The sequence below is a fragment of the Myodes glareolus genome, chromosome 9, assembly GCF_982192425.1.
Source record: "Myodes glareolus chromosome 9, mMyoGla1.1, whole genome shotgun sequence".
Taxonomy (NCBI): Eukaryota; Metazoa; Chordata; class Mammalia; order Rodentia; family Cricetidae; genus Myodes; species Myodes glareolus.
Window position 1 is genome coordinate 79,231,004 of NC_142034.1, and position 19,382 is coordinate 79,250,385.

Here is a 19,382-nt window from a genome sequence, read left to right on the forward strand (position 1 = left end):
AATTTAACGTGAGGAAGTTTCTAGGGAAGGTTTATTTACTCTTAAGACAGGAAAGTAAAGAAAATGGCCTACGTTTTTTCTCTTGATGTTGTCATTGTCTGCTTTGAAACCTGCTAACATAATTCCCTTCCAGCCTCAGTATTAAATTAAAACAAACAAAAAAATTAAGCAAAGAGGTAAAAGAGGACCAAGATTATTTATGGAGATGTAGAACCCAGTGTTCCCAAAGCATTTCCTTTCTCTCAGTTTCTGATTATTTTTTAAGTCTGTCTGAGTTTTCGTGTCTATTACTTGATACCGGAACCATTTCTACTCAGATTTAGAATGAGGTAAGGATGTTATAATGTTGCTAGGGTAAAGCTGCCAGTACCTTCCACATTCATCTTGCATCGGTGACAAGCCAAGACATATTCACCCACACATATCCTGATATCAGTTACCTAGAAATACGTAGTGATCCAAAAGGATTGTCTGGGGGTGGGGGGGGACTGGGTTCCCGAGCCTTTGAAATCTGGCACAAAGACCAGGAGAACGGAGTCGATGGACTAAAGCTCAAATCTTGACATTAGTCGTACTGAATTTGCTTCCCAGCTCCTTCACTTCTTGGCTGTGTGATCTTAGACAAAGAACTTAACATCTCAGAGGTTCGGTTGCAAGTAGAAAATGTAAACCCAACATAACACATCTCTCATAGATATTTTTTTAACTGAAGGTTAAATAAACATGAAACTTCTTACCATACAGCATTAGCTGCCAAAAGCCTGTGTTTCACCCATTTAAGCAGGAAAAGGTAGTCATTTGTCTAAGATGTTAGAGAAAGTAATTGTTATAAAGAACCCCTCTACAACTTCCTATTCTTAAACTATGTTTCCTGAAAGTAGAAGAGAGAGCATGTCTTATTATTTCTGTGTCTTCTATCACAGCTGGTACACTTCCCAAATCTCAAATGGCAGTCAAAAATCACATAAGAACCAAGGTTAAATGCTGATTTTATTCTTCTTTTTTATTTTACTTTACTTTTCTGATCGCTTCTCAGCCTTTTGGCTAAGATCAAGTGTAGTATCTGTTCTTATCAGTTTACTTTTCTGAAAAATTCTGTATAAATCTTAATTCCATAATATAGAAAAGTCAGGGCATGATTGTAAATACCTCACTGCTCCTGCCAAAAGATAAAGATTTGTCAATCTTGGATCTGGGTGGACTTGTGACTTTGTTAGTAAATCCCAACAGAGGTCTGGTCCCACAGTTTCTGAACTTAGGGTCATATGAGGTAATCATGTACCTTAGAATGGGCACAGTAGAATAACATCCCTGCTCTGAATTCTGATAGCTTACCTTGAAACCACTGTGCTATGAGGAGGCCCCACACCCATGGAAAGGCCCTGTGTATGGTTTCTGATCAGTCCTAGCTGAGATCACCTTTAAGTCATGACATCCTGTGCTTTAATCTATGAACACGGAAGCTCCTTAATGATTCCAGTTCCCATTTTATTTCCCTGTCACCCACAGCTATTTGAATTTATCTAAGCCAACCAAAGTCCTGGATGTGGGTAAGAAGAGCCAAGAAAGCCCTACCATATTATTGACTCAAAATGCTTGTAAGTTTTCTGAGATAGGTGTCCCTATGCTGCTCAGGTTTGAGGCCATTGTTACTATAGTAACAGATCAACAGCCCCCTGCTCTTAGTCAGGTTTCATAATTTGTTGCTCATGGCTCACACTTCCTTTTAAAAAAATAATATTAAATTTGAGAAGAGTTTGTTAAAATTTTCTAGTCTTTCACAGTTTTATGTAATGGGTGACACTCTGGTTGAGGATGACACATGGTAATGAATTAAGCTCACATTTCTGTCTCTAAAATTTCAAAGAATAATAAACCCTTTTTAATATTTTGGAAAACGAGTTAAATTTTCTTTGTTACTCTTCATTCATTGCTGTTTTCTTATATCTGGCCTTAGAGGTATTAATTTATTTTGATTCCAAATCTACTACTCATTAATAGTAGCTGATTAAAGTCAACGTAGTCAGGACCTTTAATTTGGTTTTCACTCTTTTGCATCCCTATACCACAGGCATCTTCAATGGCACTGGTCATTTCAGCATCTAGAGATCCTAGAAATTCAGTTTGTGAATAAAATCATTCAACCACTTTCTGGCCAGTTTACTTTGGTATATATGTGTAAAAACAGGGGACTTGCTGTTTTATAAACAATGGGAAGGGGTAAAAGCCAAAGTAAATTTCTAATGTATATACTATATTACTGTACATATTACTATCTACTAATATATGTTATATGTGGTAATGTAATATGTATACATATGTATATATGTATATATATATTAATCATACTCTTCCAAAAAACAGTTTGACAAATGAAGTAATTGAGAAAATCTGTCTTGACTAAAGTCTCATTCTCAAAATGAAGTGATTCATTCATGAATTCATTTAATAAATGTTTATCACGTACCCGTTATGTAACCGTCATGTTGGATAATGGGAGTTCAGAAAAGAGCAAACACAAAGACTCCTCTTGGAGGGAATCTGAAAAAAAAAACTGAGAGAATATTTTCCCAGTGATTAAATTCCTTGAGCTGCCTCAGTCCCGCTCTGGTGACAGCTGCAGAAGGTCTCAGGAATGTTTGCCTAGGGAGTCTGACTGTTCTGTTGTCGCTGTTGGCAGGAGGCAGGAGAGCTCTTAGGTGGAGCTTTGCTTTCAGTAAATTAAACAATGACGAAAGCTCTTCATGTTTTCCACTGATATTTGTCATCTAATTCTCCATGACCTTTAAGACGCTGTGTGTGTGAGACAAGTGTGTACTCGATTATACACACGAGAAGAGTCCAGAGGAATATACAAGGGAAGAAGAGAAAACAAATCAGGTCATATACTGAGTAAGGCATAACCGACATATAATCAGAACAGCATGTATCCAGTCCATTAAGAAAAAAACATTTATTACTTTTAAGATTTTTTGAGGGGGGAACATGCATTGTTTAAGCCTGAGCAGCATATGGTCCCCTTCCCCACTAAAATCACCTTGGTTTTATTTGAGGAGCCCAGTGCTGTTCCCTTCAGCGGTGCCACTGGCAATCCTCCCTTGATCCAGGGGTGGACCAGTGTCACAAGATGACAGACGGGCTTTAAGTCACAGAGATGGGCTCTTTGGAGCCCCTGAGATTCAGGTTGCTCTAGAGAGAGTCTAACTCCAGGTTCTAGTAGAGCCTGAAGAGAGGCAATTGGCTTCCCAGAGACCTCTGGTAACATGATACAACTTTAATGCCTCATCATGCCTTCTTGGTACTACCTGGAAAGATTTATCTAGAAAAATGAGGCTAGTCTAAAAAGCTGAATTGAGACAAAGACATAATACATACTCTACAGTGTTTAAGTCATATTTCCAGACTCTTTTTGCTTAGAAAACCGGCCCCTCTCCTGGTTTCTGCTCCTCCAAATGTTTATAAACCAGCCTAGGTGCGTGCGGTGCTTAAACACCCACTTTGCTTTAATAAGCGGCCTCTCAAGCCTTTAGAGAAAGATTGAGAGGTTAAAGAATGATGTGGTAGATAATTTATGCTCAAATCAGCCTCCTGTTTTATAGGCTATGTTAAAAAGTGCCCATAAATATTTCCCCTTGGCATCTTCAGTAATCTTAATGGGTTAAGTGCTTAGTGAGTCCAACATGTTCTTCTAAGTTCATCTACCTGAGCAGGCATGGGCCTCCCTTCCGTTTTCTCACTTGCCTTCTCCTGTTCTAATCACTGCACCAAGTCAGTCTCCCTGCTGTTCATGGCAGTGGATATACATGTGTGTGGGGACATACATACATACATACATACACACACACACACATACATACATACATACATGTGTATGTACACATATATGTTTTTATATAGCATTCCATATACTGCAGTGGATAGATCAATGACCTACACATGTATATAATGTATAAATGTGCATAATTGTGTATATATATATATATATAATTCTGATGTCGTTATCCACTAGAGTTCTGATTCCTGTGAGCCCAGGTGAGAACACAATGGCTGGATATTTTTTCACAAGAAACCTAGTAATTGCCACTGGCATTTTCCTTACTCTGTGATTGGATCATAAAGGACTATAGCTAGAACTTTCTTTATGTACACTCTTGCCTAATTTTCATCTCCAAGATGTGAAATCGGAGCCATAGAAGGAAAGACCAAGGGGCAGGTGTCTTGACCCCATACCATGTCCTTTGTATACAGCATATCTGTGGTATTTCTGTGTAGCTGGGCTTTCTTCTACAGTTTGAACTCAAGATGAGTATGTTTGATGAGAAAGGATAAAAGAACGTTCTGCAGACTCTAGGATGGTATCGTGGTACTATGCAGTTGTCTTTGGTTATTTCTTTTGCAAATGGAATCATAGGCATCTCTAACACTTACATGCTTGCCACTGGCTGGAACACATAATATGCACAGCTGCTAAATCTACACCGGTCATTGCAGAACTAACGTCATCCCTAGGAAAGAGGGTCTAGCATTAACTCTGGACGTGAAAGGTGAGATAAATCATTTTCTCCCAATCACTCAGCCTTAGGTTGCAGCTGTGATTTCAAGTTCAGTGGGCCCTGGTAGCTTTCCTTCCCTCCCCTGTTCATCCTCTGAAGGGATAAATCACTCACTCCCATCAACAAACACAGGATGCTTGTCAGGAGATAGGAGTGACTTATAGACTATACCATAGGGTCCAAAAACACATGTTCTGGAATTCAGTCTTAGGAAGTTCAGCACCCTGGGGCATGTTAGATATGATGGTGCCTGAGAGTCCTGGGATAAAAAGCAAAGTCTGGGATGTGCCTGATACTGGTGATGGGCATAATGATGATGACCACAATGACGACTATGATCATGATGATGATAACACCAACTATAACCATGATAGTGATAATAACTGGTGGTGATAAACAGTTGCACTCATGGGGAGTCAGCAGTATGCCAGGCACTTTCTATGGTTCTGTATATAACATCTTTGTTGCTCCCATAATAGTGAGAAGATATAGGACCCATTATTTCTCCCTCTGCTTTTATGAATAAATTGAGACAGGGACAAGTTAAGGAAATTCCCACATGAAATTGGGAGTCAGATTCAGGTAGTCCAACTTCATGAGCCCATAAATAATAGAAAGATGGTTAAATAATGAAATTCAGTGAATTCGTAACACAAGGTACACATATCTCCAGTTCAGTTTCTTTGTATTCAGGGAGGCTATGCTAGGGAGCTTCTTAGTGACAGTACTGATTAATAATAATGACAATAATAGTATGTTCTGATAATCTGTTTTATGTTGTAGATATTCTGAGTTCTTTCAAGCATTACACCATGGAACCCTGTCCAAGTGACATCAAAGCCTTTGTTCAGATGTATATATTCTGTTAGTCACGAGAAGTGTCTGAGCCTCATCTCTTCTGCTCTGAAAGTGCTAGAAGATTCTATGAGACACTAAACTGAACAGTTTGATTATGTTCTCGTTTTGCTCCTCCCAGAAGCAACCTCAACCTTCTTGTGGCTGACAGTCCTTATGGAATGTTAAACCTGTCATGGTTATTAAATGTTTTTCTGTGTCACCAGAGTGCAGTGACACCGACCTGTGTGTGGCCCACAGTGGTGTGGATGAATGGGGACACACTCAACACCTTCTGGATAGAATAAACTCTATATTGTACTTTGCCCAAGAATTTATGATGTGAATTTATTGAAAATGACCACGAGGTATCTTTTCAGCTACAGGGTTATAACTCCTCAACAATGGGTAAAACTGAGGAAATGTAAAGCTATTTTATTATATTCTACAAATATCATTTCATTAAATTGTTTCTGCCCTCCCCAAGTAGATTTTGTTCCTTTTTTCCCCCGGGAAAGCAACTCTCTGGGTGGATTTCCTGTCTGTGGTTTTGGGTTGCTTAGAGAATGTGAGCTAAGCATGTAACCTGAAGTGGTCTCGCCCCAGTACCATCTGCACACTTCATTTGACAGTGAATCATACTGAATCATGTATCATTCTGTTTAAATGTCTCTTACAGTGCAGCTTTTATTGTTATTTAAATTTTGTGTGTTTATGTTCTGTCTTTTCGATTATCTTGTTAGTTCCTTGAGGTCAAGGGCTATGATAAACCGTTTGCTTTCTCTATAAGACCCTTGCATAAACAGACCACTGTTGGTGGACTCTCAGATCTTTCCTGAGTCACGCTCGTTACACACTGTGGTGACTCCACAATCTTCATATACTTTTTAAGATTCCTTTTCGTTCAAAACTTGGGAGTGTAGGTGCTTGAGAGGACTTAATAAGAAGTGATGATAGATAAGGAAGAAACTGCCTCCATTGTTTAATAACCAACTTCAGTAATTAAAAAAAAACTTTGTAAAGCTCAGTTTCCTCAAATATCACAATGATAGTAAGTTAGGCCTGTATTAAAACACTGGGGAAAATGAGTATGCTAGCATGAGTTAATTACTTAGGAGCAGTTCTGAGAAGCATTTGGTAAGTACCCAGGAAGTGGTAGACCTCATTATTGCTACTATCACCACCCTTCTGCCAGACCAGCTAGAAGATGTCTACAGCTGAATAAACTGGGTTTGTTACTGACAATGAGGAAGAACCTACAGAAATCAGGAACTCTGGCACATGTCAATCAGGGAAATTCTATAGTATTTAGAGTTATGTGGGGTGCTTTGAGACAGTGTTTAAGGAAACAAACCTGCCCTCTGGATTGGAAGCTGTCAGAAAGTAGAGGAAAATCCCACGATTGGTTCTCCGAAAAACATTCCATCTCAAAAATGAAATCATAGAGAAATCAGGTAGATGAATCTATGTAGATGCAGGTAGCCTGAGGCAAATGCTGAGATTTCATTGATAAAGTCACTCATACACAGACAGGAAGTGTGGCCATTTGTATCTACATGCTATTTTATGTGTGCTGGTCCTAGAGTGGCTCTTACTTACTTTGATGCCATGTAATATTGTATTTAACAGAATGTCAACACCTAGCTTACAGTGCTAGACCAGCTCTTAGATGAGCATGGTTGCTTTTATCTTTCCTAATATTTGTAGAGTAGTTATAGGAGCCATCAGTGAGAGTGCTTTTATTTCCAGAGATTGTACAGAACTGGCTACCTGTGTTGGCTGATATTCTTACGATCACCTTTGGTGTGGGAGAATTGTCTGCATTCTGTCAATCATGTTTTAAATAAATGCTATTTGGTCAATAGCCAGGTAGGAAATATAGGCCAGGAAAACCAGACAGGAAGTAGAGGTAGGACAATAAGAACAGGAGAATTCTAGCAAGAAGGAAGACCATTCCTCTTCTGCCAGTCCTGCCCAGATCACAGAAGAAGGAAGATGTGACCTGCCCCACTGAAAAAGGTACAGAGCCATGTGGCTAAAATATACTAGAATAATGGGTTAATATATGTTATAAGAACTAATACAAAGCCTAAGCTAATGGGACAATCAGGTTATAATCTTCTGGAGACATCTGTGTGGTTTTCTTTGGGGATAAACGACTGTAGGAACTGGGTAGGACAGAAACCTAAGCAGGGTCTCATGTTACAGAATGGCCCCAATCAACAAGCCACTCCCTCATGTTCCAGAATGGCACTCATGTGGATAACTGCATCCACAGAAAGCCTGAGAAAGCTTGGGAAAGAATAGAGTAAAGCATGTTTTCTTGGTAGCAGCAATTTCTCGGTTCTGCTCTGCTTGCTAGAGGTAAGCAAGCGCTTTCATCTAAGAGAGGCTTTCTGACTCAGCTTTAGCTGCAAAACCCCACAGCTCTTTAAGAGGTCCTGCTACAAACACTTAAATAGTGTTGATGGAAAGCTGACCACATGTTTTTTGATTTTCATCCGTAGCAGAAAAAAAAGATCACTGATTTAAAATGGTGGCTTTCTGGACTATCCTGCCAGGGCAAACTCAGACTCTTTCAGGCAGGCAATCTGACTGCGGAGCATTTGAATGTGGATTGTGAGCAGACTGCTACAGTTTGCTTACTGGCAGGGACCTTGAAATGCCATAGAGTTGTGGCAATAAACATGGTTCTGGCCAGTAATAAAATGAGAGATTGTGAATTCATTCTGAGTTAAGAAAAATCAGGTTTGATCAAGGAAGACCACCTGAGAAATCTCCAGTAGGAACAGATGGCCCAGATGTCTGAGTTCTACATCCAGAACAGATTCAAGATGCTGCCTGAGATGATCAAGCCTCACAGGATATTCCAGTCAGGACTTGATCATAATTCTAAATTTTCTTTAGGTCCCCATAAGATTATCAGCACCCCCTCTCAGCAGGGTGTAGCCTGGAATGCTACGCCCACATTCCCAAAAAATGGACTATGGATATTTTCCTTTGTTTTAAAAAAAGGGGGGGTGGTTTTGTGGGAGAATTGTCTGTATTCTATCAATTATGTTTTAAATAAATATTGATTGGCTGGTAGCCAGGCAGGAAGTATAGGTGGGAAAACCAGACAGGAAATAGAGGTGGGGTAATGAGAACAAGAATATTCTGGGAAGCATGAAGCTCCCTCAGCAGTCCTGCCCAGATCACTGAAGAAGCAGGATGTGACCTGCCCCCCTGAAAAAGGTACTGAGCTATATGGCTAACATAGATAAGGATAATGGGTTAATATACATTATAAGAGCTAATATGAAGCCTGAGCTAATGGCCCATTCAGTTTTATAACTTATGGAGATCTCTGTGTAATTTTTTTGGGGACTTGCCGGCTGTGAGAACTGGGCAGGACAGAAACCCCAACAAGCAGGACCCCATGCTACATACCTTAATGTAGGCATCATTATTAACCATCCATGAATGAGGCAACTTCATGGTCAGAGAAGCTGAGTAAATCCACCTAAAATAGAACTGGAAAGTAACAATGTCCTATGAAAACCCAATTTGACTAGCACTGAAGTCTGTTGTGATCAACATTATGAGAGCAACTGCTGATACTCAGTATTTATTGGGCCTGGGGCTTTGGAGGCCTCTTGTTTCGTTGTGATCCTTTTCTCCAAAAGTTTATGTTCTAGTGAGATTTCTCAGACTAATATAGACTTCAACCATATAAGGCAAATTTTATGGTTCAGCTACATCATCAGGGTATAGAGGAAGAAATGATGTGTTCATTCATTCAATTGGCCCTGCTGAAGTCTACTCCATTGTAAAGCACTTTGTCAAATGCCATGTCTAGAGATAGGCATGAAAAAAATTCTCAAAAGTTGTGTTTGTAGAGAACATGTTTATGTAGTAGTAGACGGTAAGAATGCTGGGGCTGGACATGTTATTGGACCTAACTGAGTGACAGAGATGGCCCTTTGCAGGAGTCACAGTTCAGCTGAGACTTAGCCATGAAAAACCACGTAAAGAATATTGCACAAACAAGGGATAAAATGTGCTAAGGACACAGGGAACGAAATCAATAAAGAAAACCCTGGGAAGTGAAGATCAAGGGTAGCTTGTCAGGCAGATCACTTGGGAATTTAGACTAGCCAATAATAGCTCTTCCTACCTTTCAGTCTAGGGGGAACCTAGTGAAGACTTTTAATTGGTATGGATGAATTCATGTCAAGGTAGACCCTCAAGAGGATTTTCTGAAGAGGGGCATTTGAATGGGGCTGTGGGTGGTGCATATCAGCAAAGGCAGAGGTGATATGTATATAAGAGAGAGGGTATGAATGTAAGTACATGTAAACAATAGTGTGGTGCCTGGAATTACGTACCAGGCATAGATACGGGTGGGTGCTCCTGGAGAGGAAGGCTTCTGCTAAACTGGAGCATGTTTTTCAGTGTGAGGGCAAGCCTGGAAACCCTTCCCAGAGCCACGCCAGGAAACTGGGTGGTGGTTTATTGCCTGTGTTCCTACAGACAATGGGGAGTCACACTGTTGAAGGGCATAGTATTGAAAAGGGGGACAAGAGACTCAATCCTTGCTTCCTGTTGCTCTTTTTATTTTCTTGGGTTGGTTTTCTAGAACGCATTGGTTCTTCTGAGATCGGATCTGATGGCAATCAAAGGACAGATTAGGGTTGTGTATAAGAGCACGCCAAACAAACACACCCCTCAGGTTGGTGACATTGGAGAAGTCTGCTTGGTTGACCATATGCCTGACACTTTCTGCTGTGGCTAATATTATAAACTGGGAGTTCTCAGGAAGCCACAGATGTCTAGGTTTTGACTGGCTCTGGGAGAAGCAGATCAATATTCTAGACAAACATGTGATTTTTCTATTTATACAACAATGTCTTTAGAAAAATGGCCTTTTGATAACATCACCACTTTTTTTGCCACACTTAGAAGTTCAAATAAACATATAAATGCATTACACTTGAATGGGGCTTTGTTTTCTATTTGGAAAAAAATATCAATATGGCTATGAGTCTGGTCTCTGTGCCAATTCTGGGGTCACATGAAACTGAAAAGGGAAAACAAATCTGGAGGGTTGTGTGGTGACCATGAGTTGTGATACTACAATCATTGAATTATTTTGAATGATAGGAAATACAATCCATCTAGTTTAGAGACAATGGGAGGGTCGTTATATAAGAATATGTATAGCTCTTACTTTGATCTTTGATCTGTAACATCTCCGTATCTTGTATAGATTGAACACTTATCAACATTCTCCAGAAAATCATCCCTTCCCTCCTAACTCTTTGGGCTCCCAGAGAACTGGCTTTTCCTCTAGCACCAGCCTACTTATGTGATTCAGGTCCCTCATCAATCATCGGTTCTCCCTGGCCTGGGATGCTGGCTCAAGACAGTTAGTATAAGCCGCGGAGAAACATTAAGGCATTCACTGGCAATCCCAAAAGGAGTCATGCCTTTGCTATTGAAAATAAGCCTAGCAGAAAATATTGCCAGAGTTTCTAGCATTCACATGAATATTAGAAAGGAGTCTGCCAGAGGGCCCCCGAGGAAACTCTGCTGAAGAGCTAGAGGTGGACAAGGAAAAATGACAAAGAATTATACACTTCATCAAGCAATACCCGGAACTAGGTATACCTGGACATTATTCACTAATATGAAATGATAGCTCTGTTTCTTGCTTATGTCTCTCTCTCTCTCTCTCTCTCTCTCTCTCTCTCTCTCTCTTTCCTATCCCTTTAACTGCAAGATAGAGAGGGACAAAATGATCCTATAAAGTAAGATCAGAGTCTGCTCAGCATCTGAAGACACCTGGACATAGAAAGTAGACCCAGGTAGAATGTATTCCTCACCTCTGCTCAACCTGTGTGCCTTCTTCTTCTTCTTCTTCTTCTTCTTCTTCTTCTTCTTCTTCTTCTTCTTCTTCTTCTTCTTCTTCTTCTTCTTCTTCTTCTTCTTCTTCTTCTTCTTCTTCTTCCTCTTCCTCTTCCTCCTCCTCCTCCTCCTCCTCCTCCTCCTCCTCGTCTTCTTCTTCTTCTTCTTCTTCTTCTTCTTCTTCTTCTTCTTCTTCTTCTTCTTCTTCTTCTTCTTCCTCTTCCTCCTCCTCCTCCTCCTCCTCCTCCTCCTCCTCGTCTTCTTCTTCTTCTTCTTCTTCTTCTTCTTCTTCTTCTTCTTCTTCTTCTTCTTCTTCTTCTTCTTCTTCTTCTTCTTCTTCTTCTCTCTCTCTCTCTCTCTCTCTCTCTCTCTCTCTCTCTCTCTCTACTGAATTTTCCTCCCTAGCCACTTTGCAGCACCTGGCTCCTTACAAGTCCCAAGCCTACCAGTACAGTGGCAATATTGGAGCAGCTTACCTAGAATACCCCTAGCTCTCAGTTCCAAATCACCTAGAGAGAACTTGAATAGCTTCAATTGGATTGAGCAGTTGAAGAATAAATTCCCTTCTCCAAGCTCTGTAAGGGACTTGGCGTGTGCATTGTTCTACTTCAAAATGGATTTTTAAAACTTCTACCCAAATGCCAAGCCCCATTTTCAGAGGATTGGGGGACCCGCTATGGTAGGCACAATGAATTAACTTTGACATATATGACAGTCTGTCTGTCCATCACTGCAGCGTATCTGACTTTCAGAAGAGCTATCTGGGGAGTTAGCCTGCCAGATCTAGGTAAGGTATAAAACTTAAAGGACCATTTTCAGTTTCTTAGGAGCTGGAGGGGTTTCACGGGGCAAGAGAAATTAGTGTTGAAAGTGGGTCAGTCCTAGGAAAATGTGGGTAGGTGGATTTTCTGGTTACATATTTGCTGGTTTCAGATACCTCTCATCGTACACCAAGGAAAAGTCTAAACTTCATGATATTCCAACTAAACTTGGGCTTTTGATACTCGTGAAGACCTTTACAATCACTGTCTTATCTGTCCTTCAACTGAACGGCCTCCCACTCACATTTTTAAACATGGAAAAGCAATCAGTCCATAACATTCCTCTATAGTTGGTATAGCACTGGAGCACCTATAGATTGTTTGAAGAGCTCAGTGCCAAAACTTTTCCAGAGATGTAGAACTGAGTAGGAAAAGGTGACCGCACAGAGCAGAGACAGAGAGAGATGACTTAACCTATCACTATGCAGAGGTCTTCATGCAGGTGTGACGAACAGTCTCTAAGGTAGAGGACCTGCTAGAAAGGAGGATGTTTCAGTCTTTGTCTTTTCTTCCCTGCCCCTTCTCCTTGCCTTTGGATGTTCAGGTTTTATTGCTACCAGAAGATTTCAAAATAACAGTTTATGGGAATGGATGTCAACCCTGGCTGCACATTAAAACCACTTGAGGAGCTCCAAAAAGTAGACTAGTGTCTCTTGCTCCCCCAGACTAATTGAGTCCAAATCTCTGGAGCAGCATCCCAGGTTTTGATATGCTAGAAAGTTCCCCAGTTGGCACTCATGCTCAGCTAGGCTCAGTTCCTCTGGTCTGTGGATCCATTCGCTACAAGTAGGCTTCCCCAGTTGGCTGCTTGCTTGTCGTGGGGGCTGGATGAAGCATGCTCAGTCAGTGTCCAAGCATCCTGGTCATTTTGCCTTCCTAAGCCTCGGTATCTGAAAGGCAGCCATACTGATATAAATTTCAAATTGACAAGTCATCTTCTTTATGCCAACATTGTTAAAGTTCTATGGTTAGACTCTTTTGATATCATCGAATCACACCTAATCAGGAAGAAAGTTAGCTCTTATTGAAACAGGTATGACATTGCAGGAGGGCAGAATGAGAAGGGCCTAGGAAAGGGATATTGTAAGGTGTGTACACTGCTAAAAGATGTTGGACATAGTCATCTATTTCCTCAGAAATTACCACTTTAATAAGGGCTCTATTCCTGTCAATCAAACACTGTCCAAACCCCTTCTTCATATATTCATGTTCTGTGTAAAGAGAACAGTGTTTAGGGAGAGAAAGGCATGTCAAATACAGAAGAATGCAGCCATGAATTGTGGGTGTGGAGGTAGGAGGCCCTTGCTAAAAGAAAGGGGGAAGATTCTCTATCCCTTGCTCCAAGTAGAGTCATAAGCTCCAGGGGTGGGGGATGGGGACAATCAAATTTTCTTTGAACAGCTGGAATATGGAATTAGTATGTTCTATTTGAACTACTTAGTATGCCCCCAGGACAATTAAACTTCTAACTCCAGATAATAGCTAGCTTGCCAGAGCTCAGTTCTCCCTGTTCCAGTCGTTCACCTCACTGGAGGAGAGACAGAGACTCTTGGGAGAGGAGCAAGGGGAGCAAGTGGGTCTCAGGTAGTTGGGGTGGGGCCCAGGCTAAATCCAACTTTGCAGTCCATCATGCTTTCTGCTTAGAAACAAGACTTCCCAGAGAACCCTCTCTCCTCCGTCTCCTGGACCCTGGGTGCCCACCACACAGGTCAGGGCAGTTCTCAGTAAGGTTACAACCAAGTATTGAACCACATCTCATTCTTGAAGAAAACCATACTATAATTCAATACCCTCCACCTTACCATTCTGCCATGTGCTTGTTTATCAAATATCCTTGTGCACCGCTGTGGCTTTGTGTGTGTGTGTGTGTGTGTGTGTGTGTGTGTGTTGTGCTTTTAAAACAGTAGATTATATCATTTCAGATCGGTGAGACAGTTCCATGTCAACTAGTAACTATAATAAAATTGACTATGCGTTAATGGAAAGCATTTTTATTATTTAAATGTGTACTCTGTAAACCCAGTTCGGAGACTAGATTTCTAATGAGAATTGCTCGAGGGATCTCCTTGACGGAACAAGTGTTCACCAAATATTTCTGAGTGCTTGCTGTGTGCTGCTGTGATAAGGGCTGGGACCTCAAGTTGAAAACAGCTCCTTCTCCCCTCTTGAGAGCGCTCCAGCAGGAGAGGGGAGGTAGGCTAACTAGTCAGCTAAGAAAATAGCCTTTGTTAGGACAGCAGAGCCTCTCAAATGTTTAATAAAAATGAAGCTTTCAACTTCTGCCCCTTCAGAACATCAGCCTCCTAATCTTTTGTGCTAATGTTTTCATTATGGAAAAATATACCAGACAAGAGCAGCCCTGCTCCAGTTAGGAGACCGTATTTTCTGATTCAATTGAGCAAGATTACACGAGGTAGCCACTGCAGACGGTCACCACCCCACGCGAGGTGCACGACCTTCTTAGTGCCTAAGTTGTGAATTCACGTGTATTTGCTGGTCTGGTAAAAGGCAGCTTATCTCACCGTGGAAACTACTGTGATGGGTGTGTCTTTCTCTCTATCTCTCCATCACCTCTAGCCCTGAAATCCTTGCCTGTCCCCAGGGGCCTGGGGAAGGGACTTCTGTTATCTGCTTCCCTGATATGCTGAGCTAATGGCACGAAGCTCTCTTGGCCGTCTAGCATGGAAGAAACAGAACACCAATTTAAATCACGAAGAAAAAAAAAACACTCAGAGAAATCTATCATCATTAATCTTACTGTCAGTTTTAATTTTGGGGACATTACCTCACTCAACACCAGTTGAAAAGAGCTGCCAAACCCGGTGATGTCATCATCACTGGCCGCGTCTGACCCTGCCTGCTGATTCTCAGAGCTCAAGTGAGTTAATAAATCCCCTGGCGCTTGGACACACAGTGGAGTTTTATTACAATGAAGGTATAACCCATGATGTTGTTTCAATTAAATGGCCTGAGAAAATACTTTCTTGTGTTTAGCAAAACTGTAAAACATAATTATCCTCCTGCAGTTGATCCTTCATTGGGTTGAGCCTTTGCCACATCTTTCAGACACCCGCACGCGCGCGCGCGCGCGCGCACACACACACACACACACACACACACACACACACACACACACACGAGGGAATATCATTAAGGCTGCTGCCTATTTAACATGAGCAGTTCCTCTAGATTACCACCTTGTGGGTTGCTGCCAACCTGCATGGCAGTTCTCACACATGCAGACACTGCTGTGTGCCAGGCAGGTGAGGGCACTATGGGGCTCCGCACAGGGCAGAAGCTGGACTCTCAAGAAAGGGCGGGGGATGCATTGGATGAACCTGGAGACCGACAGCTGTTCTCTTAAGACTCTGGGCTGCATCGCTCCTCAAATATTTATGAATAATTTCCTTCGGCGTGTTTCCGACTGCCCAGGATATTAGTTTTTGCTGCTTTTTCTTACTCACGGTCCATCTGAGGTCTTCTGGCCTGACCCTCTTGTGAAGTCATGCTGCCGGCTGGGCGCCACTGGGTCAGGCCATTGCCGTGGCGTCGGCGCTCAAGGCCATAACACAGGCTTTGCCACCGCAGCTGGAGGAGGGTTGGGCAGGATGGCTGGCGAGGAGTCTCCTTCCATCTCAGCCTCCTTGTATGTCACACATACAGCCTAAAGCAGAGGACACTAGGTCCGTGCCTAAGAAGAGAAATGTCTCCAAACACCACGCGGGGGTGATTGCGTCCCGTGGTAGCGGCTGTCTAGAGGGGATTATGCATGTGTGACACAGACAGACATATTTTAAGATTTTCAAGCATCAATATTATGGTCGGAGTCTCATGAGTCCCCTCCCTCTGACTTATTTCCAATGACTCCTCCTGAACTCTTCTTCCCCCCACCTAGCCAGCTCCCCTAAATGGCCCTCATCAATCATGCCATGCAGTACAGTTGGCTTTGCACGGAGCACAAATGAGGACGAGTGGAAGACCCCCAAGCTCATTTTTCATGCCCATCTCCAGCAGGAACTGATCCTAGGTCTCCAGGGGTGAGCGCGCCGTACACAAATTCACTGTCCCTTTTGCCCTCCCAGATGGAAGCCCTTTGAGAGTCTTCATTATTTTTTTAACAGTCTGGTATAAAGTATAGCCATGCACAAGACATGTTGCCTGATGTAAGAATCCCTGACTGCCTTCCCTTTGCCGTCCCTGCTGTTTGTGGAAAATTGTTGCGGCATACTTGTTAAACCTCAATAAATATGTTTTAAATAACTGTGCCGTCTTTAACATATAATAACTGTCTGATTAAGTCTACATTAAATCCTTGCACATGGCACTTAATTTAAACTGTGACCCGTGTTTGATGAGCAAGGAGAACACATCTTTGGGAGAGAAGAGGATATTTAAAGTTCATGTATTTGATGGTGCGATTAAGCTACATTCTTTTAGATGCATCCACGAGGGATCCAAGAGGATGTCACTTCCAGCAGAGTGGGAAGGAGATGGAAACTGATGCTGAAGGACCACACTCAGTCCCCGAGTGTCGTATGTGGTGTACATAAGGCCCTCATATGGCAAGGCAAAGGGTGGGCACCTCTGTTTTTCTCTTTTATACTTCTTTCCACTGTTCAGCATGAAGGCTGCAGACAGGCTTATTCTGGGCAAAATTTTGAAGACTAAAACGTTCGACTATAAGGCACCCACTCCCTTCATGGGCATCATCTACCCTTCCAGTTGATTTTTGTCCCTAGTTACCTAGTTACCTTCACATATATATGAAAAAAGATGTATGTTTCCTTTCATGCTTTAATAGTTAATACTTGGATAATCTTCTGTATAGAGAGGGCATGGGTAGAAAGAATCTTTCAGAGAACTGGTGACGATTAGCTTCTATGCGTGGTCTTCCATTACGGACCTTGTTCAGCTAGGGTAACCATCCAAAGTGCTCTTGGACAGCAAAAGGCAGAAGGGACTGTGTGCAAGCCTTGCCTGGGAAATATTTACTCTATTGGACTGGGAAGTGCAGGAGACAGAAAGACATAGTAGTGACAGCTATGACAAGGGACAGATGTGATTGAAGCCAGCTGCTGGAAGAGTCCAAGAAGGCTGAGCTTAGGTGAAGATAAACTCTGTGAAGGAGGTGGCCTTTGCTCTGACATGGGTACCATTAATCCTTGATAAGTGTTAATCGGAGGGGGCTTTAGTCTAGACTGTGGTTTTATACTCCCAGAGCCATGGCCTCCACCTATGTTTGAGAACTTGCTAAAAATGCTGGTTCTTAGCTTTCACTTCAGATCTCTGGAACCAGAAATGACAGGGGCAAAGTCAAGCATGTTTCTGGATCTTACACACTCTCTAAGTTTGGATGCACGAAATACTTGGAAGCTATTGCTCTAACGAAGGGTTGTCACCTTTGGAAACCCTACCATTCTCTGCACTGTATGTCAGTCAGCAGCGTCCTCGGTCTCTGCTGACTGAATGCTAGTGGTGCCCCCTCTAGCGCAGCTTTAGAACTAAAATATCTTGAGATCTTGCCAAATTCCTGGGGTGGGATGGGGTTGGGGCAGAAATCACAGCCCCTGATGGGAAGTCACTGCTCTGTAGGAAAGAACAGCTATGAAAATGTACAATGGCAGGAATCGGAGTGTGTTGGATAAATGAGTCCTTGAGCATAACGGACATTGTAGGGCGGATAAAGCAGTGTTAGAAAACAAGCCCTGATTCTGGAACCACTGAGTGCTGTCATGATGTCTTTAGACTGAGTTCAGAGGGCAATGGGGAACCGCTGGACGTTTTAGATAGAGCCTAATGAAATTTAAATTTTGAATTATATTAGATTAGAGCATAATCTTTTGAACTGCTATGAGGGATATATGTCTATAATATTTTCTAACATACACACGTGTACTTTTAACAAAACTTTTATTTTACTTATATTTATTTAGTGTGTATGGATGTTCGTGTACATTTGTATGTTTGTTTCTGTGCATATATATATATATGTATGTATACATACATATACATATATATATATATGCTAGAGTGGGTACATCTATATATGACATTAGGTAGCCTCTTTATTGCTTTTTAACATTTTTGCCTTGAAACAGAGTCTCTTTCTGAACCTGGAGCTTACACAGTGAGTTCCAGGTTTCCTCCTGTCTCTTCACCCTCAGTGTTTGGGTTAAAGTCATGAGTGTCATATCTGATCTTTATGTGGGTGCTGTGAAACTGTGCCCCTGTGCTTAAACAGTAAGCACTCTTACCTACTGAGTCATCCCTGTAGCCCCCCAAGAAAGTCGTTTCGAAGAAAGAGCTGTAGCTGTATTGTTTTGGAGTTGACATCCTTGACAATGACATTCCAGGTGATATCTGATATATGGGCGTTGTCCTCAGCTTGGAAAATACCAAATCAGATATCAGAGTCTTTGGAATTGATCAGGGCAGAAAGGACAGGAAAAGAATGGTGCAGTAGCCTGTGGGGAAAATAATGGAAACATCAAAACAGTAAAGAGAAGGAAGCCACCATAGGGAAGAAGAGGAAGTCTAAAGAAATGTTGTGTATGTTGCACTAATAAATAGACACCTAAATAGCAGAGTCTGCAAAGGCCATCTTTCTGTTTTTGTGAACTTGGGCAGAGAGAGGATGATCGTTCTAACTCTGAACTATCTCCTGAATTTGAGCTGCTTGGCATGCCGGAAATGTTCTGTCCAGCTGGGAAGGTAGGCTGTGGTTTGGTTGAGGACCAGGGTTGGTGATGTGGATTTATGAGTCATGCCCAGGCAAGGGCTGGAGGATGAGGTCACCAGAGAAGGGGAATGTGGTTTCTGAACTAATAGCCTCCCCCTGTATATTGATATCTATCTGAGCAGCAATACTCATTTCTAGTGTAATAAAGACCCACTCAGCAGATGGTATCACATCATAAATAAGTAAAAGCAAGCCCAAGACGTGATCTTTGCCCTCGGAGAAGCTGTAATTCATTTAAGTCCCGTGGTTTGATAGGAATCTCATTGCCACATACATTGAGCACCAACTTTTGACCATACACGATTCTAAGTGCTCAAAACAAAACAAAAAAAAAAACAGTAAGCAGGGTAAATATGCTTGCCAGCATGGAGCTTCCTCTCTAGTTAGAGGGAGATGAGAAATAGCTAAAATAAAAAATGAGCAAACTTTCTATCACACTGGATGCTAGAAAATGATTTGTTAAACATAGAGCATTGGAAAAATGGGATACCAGATGGAGGAACTGCAAATTTAAAAATCAGTGTGTGATAGTAGAGAATAAACCATGTT

The 19,382-nt window shown here is 41.8% G+C and overlaps 1 pseudogene; it reads left to right on the forward strand.

The window, feature by feature from the left end:
- The first annotated feature begins 1,024 nt into the window (after nucleotides 1–1,024).
- Nucleotides 1,025–1,154, forward strand: LOC125401887 (U2 spliceosomal RNA; annotated as a pseudogene).
- Nucleotides 1,155–19,382: the final 18,228 nt, after the last annotated feature.